Source organism: Littorina saxatilis, linkage group LG10 (genome assembly GCF_037325665.1).
Source record: "Littorina saxatilis isolate snail1 linkage group LG10, US_GU_Lsax_2.0, whole genome shotgun sequence".
NCBI classification, from domain to species: Eukaryota; Metazoa; Mollusca; class Gastropoda; order Littorinimorpha; family Littorinidae; genus Littorina; species Littorina saxatilis.
This window is the reverse complement of record NC_090254.1, coordinates 2,421,066-2,429,352: the sequence shown is the minus strand read 5'-3', so window position 1 is coordinate 2,429,352 and position 8,287 is coordinate 2,421,066.

Here is an 8,287-nt window from a genome sequence, read left to right as displayed (position 1 = left end):
ATGAAGTTTTGGCCAAAACTATTTTTTGGCCAAAACTATCAATGCAAACGTTTTGGCCAAAAAAAATATTTGGCCAAATCTAAAACATTTGGCCAAAAAAGTGAAGATTTGGCCAAATGTTTTAGATTTGGCCAAATATTTTTTTGGCCAAAACTTTGCACTTAAAAGTTTTGTCCAAAACATGTTTTTGGCCAAAAACACACTTTTTGGCCAATAATGTACGTTTTGGCCAAAAAAGTGTGTTTTTGGCCAAAAAAGTGAATATTGTCCACCAGCGCCAAGCATATACATCAGTATGCACACCCCCCACCCCCCCCCCCCCCCCCCAAGTGTAACAGTACAAAACACACCTACAGCTACAGATTCAGCAGTATGTACAACCCCCTCCCCCCCCCCCCCCCCAGTGTCACTGTGCAGAACACACATACAGCTACAGATTCAGCAGTTAGTATGTACACCCCCCCCCCCCCCCAAGTGTGTAACAGTGCAAAACACACCACCAGCTACAGATAGATCAGTATGTACACCCCCCCCCCCCCCCAAGTGTTACAATGCAATACACGTCACACCTACAGCTACAGATACATCAGTATGTACACCCCCCCCCCCCCCCCCCCAAGTGTAACAGTGCAAACCACACTTACAGCTACAGATTCAGCAGTATGTACTCCACCCCCCCCCCCCCCCCCCAGTGTAACAGTGCAAAAATCACTAACAGCTACAGCAGTATGTACCCCCCTCCCCCTACAGCTACAGAAGTATGTTACCCCCCCCCCCCCCTGTAACAGGACAATACACACCTACATCTACAGCAGTATGTACACCCCCCCCCCCCCCCCACTGTAACAAGACAAAACACACCTACATCTATATTTACAGCAGTATGTACAACACCCCCCTCCCCCACTGTAACAGGACAAAACACACCTACATCTACATATACAGAATAAGATACAGCAGTATGTACTCCCCCCCCCCCCCCCCTCACTGTAACAGCAAAACTAACATTGAGAGCCAAAAAAAACCGAAATCACTTACTCGCTCCATCCGTCGGTTGTCCTCGAGTTGACGTCTGAATCTGATTGTCATTGCCAAGAGCCTGACTCACTGGCTACACAACTATTCTCACCGCCACCACGTGGCACTGGGACCAGCACTCAGATTGAGATCCCGAGGCGACATTCGTCTCGGATAACATATCATCAATGTGCTGTCCAACATTCCCAAGAATGTCTCTTCTTTCGATATTAACTTGAACTAAGAAAACAAATAAAATTCGCTCACGCGGGAAAGCAGCAGCCATTTGCACACTCAATCTTGTTTACCGTAAGGAAAGCTATTTGAATATTTCAAGTAAATGATGGCGTATTTTTAAAATGTAAAACTCATGATTTGAGCTCATGCTGTATTTGATTGCAAATATGCAAATAAAACTTACAATTAATTATCCTACTCCTATGTGAAAAAGTCAACAAATATGAATAATTTAGTTTCGCATTTGCATGGTCAGTCTCATAATGTCACGCCGTTGCTGGACCGACGCTTGAACAGGGGACGTAACAAATGTTAAATAATGATCATCAATTTGTTATCTCCCGTAACTCTGCATAATTTTATCGACAGCAACATTGCGTCGGGCCGATGTCGGGGTTTATTACGTACATTTGCCGAGTTTTACACACAGTCAAACGGTATCGGCGCGACAACGGACGACGACACACGACATATGACGACGTCACCCGACTGAAATCGTCAGTCGGCCGACGAAAGCTTGCTAGCTGGGATGTTTGTATTGTTTGCTCCAGAGATGTATACTTCGTACGTTAGAGCGTTCGGAACTTTTCAGTCGCAAAAAGTAGTACCGAAACGGAACAACTTCTCAACCCATTGCACTATCGAGGATTCAGGCTGTTGCTGGGTCGTTATTTGTTTGGTTGCTGGGTCATTATCGAAAAATAACTACCCCTACAAGTTTACAGAGGTAAAGAAGCAGAGGGGGGAATAAAGCACACTATGTGTATGTAAGTGTGTATATATCCTTGTATGCATGTATGTATGTATGTATGTATGTATGCTTATGTGTGTATGTGAATCTCTCTCTCTCTCTCTCTCTCTCTCTCTCTCTCTCTCTCTCTCTCTCTCTCTCTCTCTCTCTCTCTCTCTCTCTCTCTCATACACCCCCGCACACACAATATCTGTTATCCTTGTTGCGGTGCAATTAAGGTTAGGTATCCAGCATGACAAAATCCCCAGCAATGCAATAATGACACAAACAACAGATTTTCAAAAAAAAGGTCACAGCCGCAAAACAGAAATTGTCCAATCAATGAAATGTAACAAATACAATTGCAGAACAGAACAAAGAAACATTTAAATATAACATCCGGTATTTAGCGCCAAAAAGTCAAATCATTAGTTATGAGAAGCAATTAAGAACAATAAACAATTCAGCGCTATAAAAGTCATTTCAAGTCATCAGTCACAATTTAAATTTCAAAAATCGTCGGGAAATTAATTCAGCATTATAACAATACCATCAATAAACACTCAAGCATGAAGATAAAGCAGAACAGACCGAAATTGTAGCACAGAAATGAATTCTGCAAACATATCGCGATCAAAGTAACAAACTACAGTGTTCAGTATCTCGCAGGTTAAAACACTACCTTTTGTTGGAGTAACCCAAGATGCACGATTGACTTGGAAACCACATAAGCAACAGCGATTAACAAATTCACACAAACGAAATGAGAGTGCAGACATATGTGCACGTGTGTCTGTCTGTATTCAAGTGTGTGTAGGTTTGTGTTCGTGTGTGTGTGAGTATGTATGTATGTGTGTAAGTGTCTGTCTGTCTTTGTGATTCTGGATCAAAATGTATGGGTTTGAGTTTGTGTGTGTGTGTGTGTGTGTGTGTGTGTGTGTGTGTGTGTGTGTGTGTGTGTGTGTGTGTGTGTGTTTTGTGAGAGAACGTTTTACCGATAATTTACTTTGCAAAGTGAGTATCTACAGCTAGGTTACTGCGAAAAGGCCTTCTGTGTGCTGATCGGTCCTGTGAAGCAATCCATGTTGCAGTGAGATAGCTACGTGTTTTGTCCACGTGTTTTTAACCGGAATTTTGTCCCCCAACAAACCCTCTCCTTGGGTCTGTTAATTTTGCTGGGTCACGGGGTCCTGCGTGTCGTGAATAGCCTGTTTCTGATAATAATACTTGTGGCGAAGACGAGTCATGTAAGCAAAATTGCTGTTCTTGTTAGATCTGTTCACTATAACTGATCATATATATCCTTGTCAATACACATCTATGAACTGATGGATCTATTCAAGGCCGCGCAGTCGCGGAGAAAGAAAATCATTACCACAGCTGGAAGGCTCTGTTATTCTTTTTAAAGATGTTGCTAATTCGTTGATCTAACTTTGGTGGGGAGTTGACAAACCTAAAATTATAACATATTTTCCTTTGACATTTCACAGCATGCCTTGATTCAGCCTTCGGCGGTGAAACAGTTGAAAAGCGTTTAATTTAATCGCTAGGCGAAGTCCAATAAATTTACATCAGGATGAGAACAGACTTCTGGATAGATCTTTTGCAGAGATCTTTCACTATACAATATATTTTCTGTTTAAAATAAGTTTTCTTTGCGAGCTCGTGGAAAATAGGCGATAATTTCGAATTTCGGCTTGTCGCGACGTCAAGTTTTTCACTGTGCATACTCTGATATCATACTGAACACTGTAGTTACTGCGTAACAAACTGAATCAGCTTTTGTATGACTGCGAGAGTTGATCAGCTTTGGGTTTTTTTCTCTCACTTCAATCGCTTGTCAAGGTCAAGCCAAAGCACATACTGATGAGAAAAAATGTACTAAACTTACTGGTAGATGTATCTCTTGAGTCAAGTCAATATTTATTTCAAAAACCCCTAGGGTTACATGAATAAAATAAAAATTGCAATAAACACGACAAAAAAGATATATGTATTAATGAGACACAACACTTCTAATTAACCGAAAATGAATCAAGCTTAATTCATAACAAAATAATTGTAATCATACATTTTTTTTACAGGAATGTATATGTTTCTCTGTTTGTTTTTGTTTTAATAAAAAAAAGTGATCAAATAATCAGAACTCTTTCAAAATACTCTTAATAAAATATATTAAATTCAATAACTTTCGTTTCTTTGTTAATTCAAATAAATGTTTAAATTTGACTGCATTTGAATTTCTACGAAAATACAATGGTAAAAACCTTTTCCTCACATTTTCAAAAAAATGACACTGAAATATATAATGAAATTCATCCCCGAGTTCTCCAGACTGGCATTTAACACATATTCTTTCGTTATGTGGTATATTTAACATTCGGCCTTTCTGTATTGGTAATTTATGATTTAATGTTCTAAAACGTAAAAAAGAGAGTGCTAGGTTATTGGGTAAAATGTTCAAATAATTTTCAAATATAAATGTATCTTTAAACAATCTATAATTCAAACAAGTTTCTTTTTCATTTAATTCTGAAAACCACGATTGTATATATTGATCTTTTAGGCATTGCAACGTTTTCAATTTAAACCATTTTTCAGAACATCGTAAATTAAACTGGTCATGCCAAAAACCACTAAGGCCAAGAGCATTTAAAGTTGTTTCAACATGTTTTAAATAGGGTGCTTCATATATGTTATTTACATAGAGGCGATGCAAAAAGCGGTACAATACATTTGAAAACTTATTACTATTATTACAATCCACCAATTTGAACCACTGAGATCACTGAGAAGAAAGCTCGAGCGACTTCCTAAAACGCCATGTGTTTAAAAGAAAACACTGTGTTCAGAATAAACCCTTTCAACGACGTAATGATATATTTTGTAAGTTGCTCTTTTGAACATATAATAACAGAAAGTTGATTGTATCGCACGCAAAATTTCATGAATCTGGTTAGCATATCTTTCTTTTGCGAGTCTTTGGAACTGGGGAGATAAATTTGGAGTGTTTCAGCTTTGCCGCGACGTCATGCTAATAGCTGTATCACTCTGTAAATGACTAGATTCAGCCTTCGGCGGCGCAGCCGTTGGATAATTGCTTCACTTCAATCGATTGGCCCGGTCAAAGTATAGCCCGTACTGATGAGAAATGATGTTCTTCTTGTAGATTAGCCTTTTAAGATTAATGAGAGAAAAGAGCGATTTCCAAAAACACCTGTGTCAAAACAAAAGCACTGTGTTCAGAATCAACTATATTCACAACATGTTAATAATAATTATGAGTCGCTCTGCGGAATACATAATTACAAAGGAGTGATCTGATGGTATGCAAAATGTCATTAAACTGCGTCAAATACTTTTTCCTTGCGAGATCTCAGAACATAGGCGATTCGGCCTTGGACGGCGCAAAAGTTGAAACATTGCTTCACTTCAATTGATTGGCCCGGTTAAAGTAATGCACTTATTGATTAGATAAGACATTTACCTGGTAGATTGGCCTTTTGAAATTATTGACAGAAAAGAGCGATTTCCAGAAACATCTGTGAAAAAAATAAAACACTGTGTTCAGAACCCACCCTTTTTCAAGACGTTAATGAAATGTTGATAAGTCGCTCTTCCACATACATAATAACAAAGGATTGATCTTATGCCACACTAAATTTTAGTATTGTACTTTAAATAGTTTTCCTTCGCGCGCTCTTGGAACTTGGGTGACGATTTCGAGTGTTCCGCTTGCCGCGACGTCAAATAGCTTTTTTCCTGTACACCGCGTCTGCGGCTAAGTCCGAAGCGGAAGATAGCGTTTTGGGGCAAGTTCGGGACTTGTTTTACTCATGAAACAAAAACAGGACGTTCACATACCAACAATCATTCAAAAGAACAACACCTGGAGAAACCCTTGCAAGGTGTTTGACGTTTTCGAAATATTTATTTAGCCTTTTAAATCTTCAGAGAAAAGTAAAAGAAATTCACGGCTGTGGCCGCCATTTTGGATTTTCTCTGTGGGCCTCCCTAGCATGGTGAAACACAACAACCTGGAATGGTGAACGCAAGACTTAGTTCACAGTAACAGCAACATCGCCCACCCGTCCTTATAATTTAACAACCAAGTGCAGGATTAAATGGACATAGCTCTTTACTCTCACTCTCATCAGTGCATCTCGCACACACATACCATCCGACTTATACATTCAATTCTGCTAAGTATGAAGTCCAACGAATAATACCAAATTCATTCTATAAACAAAACTGTCAACCACTCTCCTTTCAACCAAAACATGTTCATCCAATAATATACCAAACCATTTTCCAAAACAAACTCACAAATTCATACCGTTCAAGTACAAAGTTACAAACACGCACGTGCACACTGTACATTCCGCCATCTTGGACTGACCGGTTTTCATCAGTCAATAAACAAATCTAAACCTGAGAATAATTTAACTGTAACACGCACAACATAATATTTAATGGTTCCTGGTTGCATTGAAGTAGCCATAACAATATTTCCTGCCATTGATAGCAGTTTTCCGGCGTCTGCTCGACGTAAACAGACCCTACGTTCAACGAAGAACGGATTCGCTTGGAACGCAAGCTATCTTTCCTCGGCTAAAGGCAAAGAACGAATGAATAAAAAACGCTGGCGCTGGACCCGAGTACGCTCCCCCAGTATGAACGTTTTTGTCTTGTGCACGTGGATTAAAAAAAAAATATTTATTTATTTTACACAATTAAAAAAATTATTAGAGTAAAACAAGAATTAAAAAAAATTAAAAAATAAAAATAGACCGCCCATGCCGGGAATCGAACCCGGATCACTTGCATTAAAAAAAAATATATATATATATTATTTATTTATTTTACACAATTAAAAAAAACTATTACAGTAAAATAAAACATTAAAACGTTCATAATAAACAATAGTAAACAAGAATTAAAAAAAAAAAAATAGACCGCCCATGCCGGGAATAGAACCCGGATCTCTTTGGCCATAGTCGGAAACGTTTTCCTCCAAGCCAACAATCGCCAGTGAACTCAAATGCCTTTTGTCCTCGCGCAGTGGTACACGCACGCAAAGCACGCAAAAAGCCTGGTGTGGTGTCGCTGGCTGGGCGGTTTATCAGCCGAACGGCTGTTCTATCCCACCGCGAATCGCGCCCGCCGTTAAGAGTGGCTTTTGTGTTTTTTTGGGGCATTTAGGTCCCAGGTAACATTATGAAGTTTTAATACGATCAATCGGACCTATTATCAAGTTAGTGTATCAACTTTTGAACGAACTGCGCCCAGTAGTTTCCCAGCAATAAGCTGTTAAGTCGAGACGAACAGACACACAATTAAAGTCTGCAGGACCCTAGTACTGCGTACTCGGGGATAAAAAGGAGTATCTACGTATACGAGCTCGAATTTAGCTCTGAGTTCACCTTACAAAATACAAGTAAAATACACGTGAAATACCTGAGCACGAGCTCCACGAGACACTGACTTGCAGTTAACCAGCGTCTACCTGTGACAGGCGAAATAGAGGAACACATGCGCTCCAATACAATACCTTTAACACCACAGCATAAAAGTATGCTAATATTAAAGCCGCTTGTGACACGTGGTTTATCTTACCCCTGAGCCATCGTGAACCCGTGTGATCCAGTTTCCCTTTTTCACAATGTAGTCGTCAGTTAGTTATTTGAATGCGACTATTTACAATAGCACGTTTTTATACACGAAACAAACGGCTGTGGTTCACAAGAACTCTAGCATGGCTTTTGACTGTTGAGAGGAACGGCGATATGCACTGATAAATCGGCGTCGTCTGCTACGACCCTTGCGTGACCCTGCTTCCGGGCTTTTCTTTTTTCCAACTTTCACAACTTCGATATGTACTGATCTTGTCTGATGAAAAAAGAATTCTTTTATGATTAAAGAATGTTTGTGTAACAAGCTGTCAATTTATTATTTAGATTTTAAAGGTTAGGTCTAGCGCAAAAACGCACCACGGTCCAAAAACATTTTGATAATCATCGATTCACGGCTATCGCCAGTTTACATCGATAGAATGAGACCCGAAGGGAAGTAACTCATGTTTGACCTGAGTTCAGGATGGGTCCAAAAAGTGTTCGAGACAATCTGCAAAATTAATTCTTTAAAAAATTGCTCGCTCTTTACGTGGGGCACCTAGGATGTTCCCGTTTGGTGAGCGTTCAAATGGAAGGGTGTTTGTACTGTGTGTAAAAGCCTGACAGTATCTGTGATGGTTTAGGGGAGGCTTATTGTCCGGGCGTGAATTCCGGTATTCATAACAGCCGT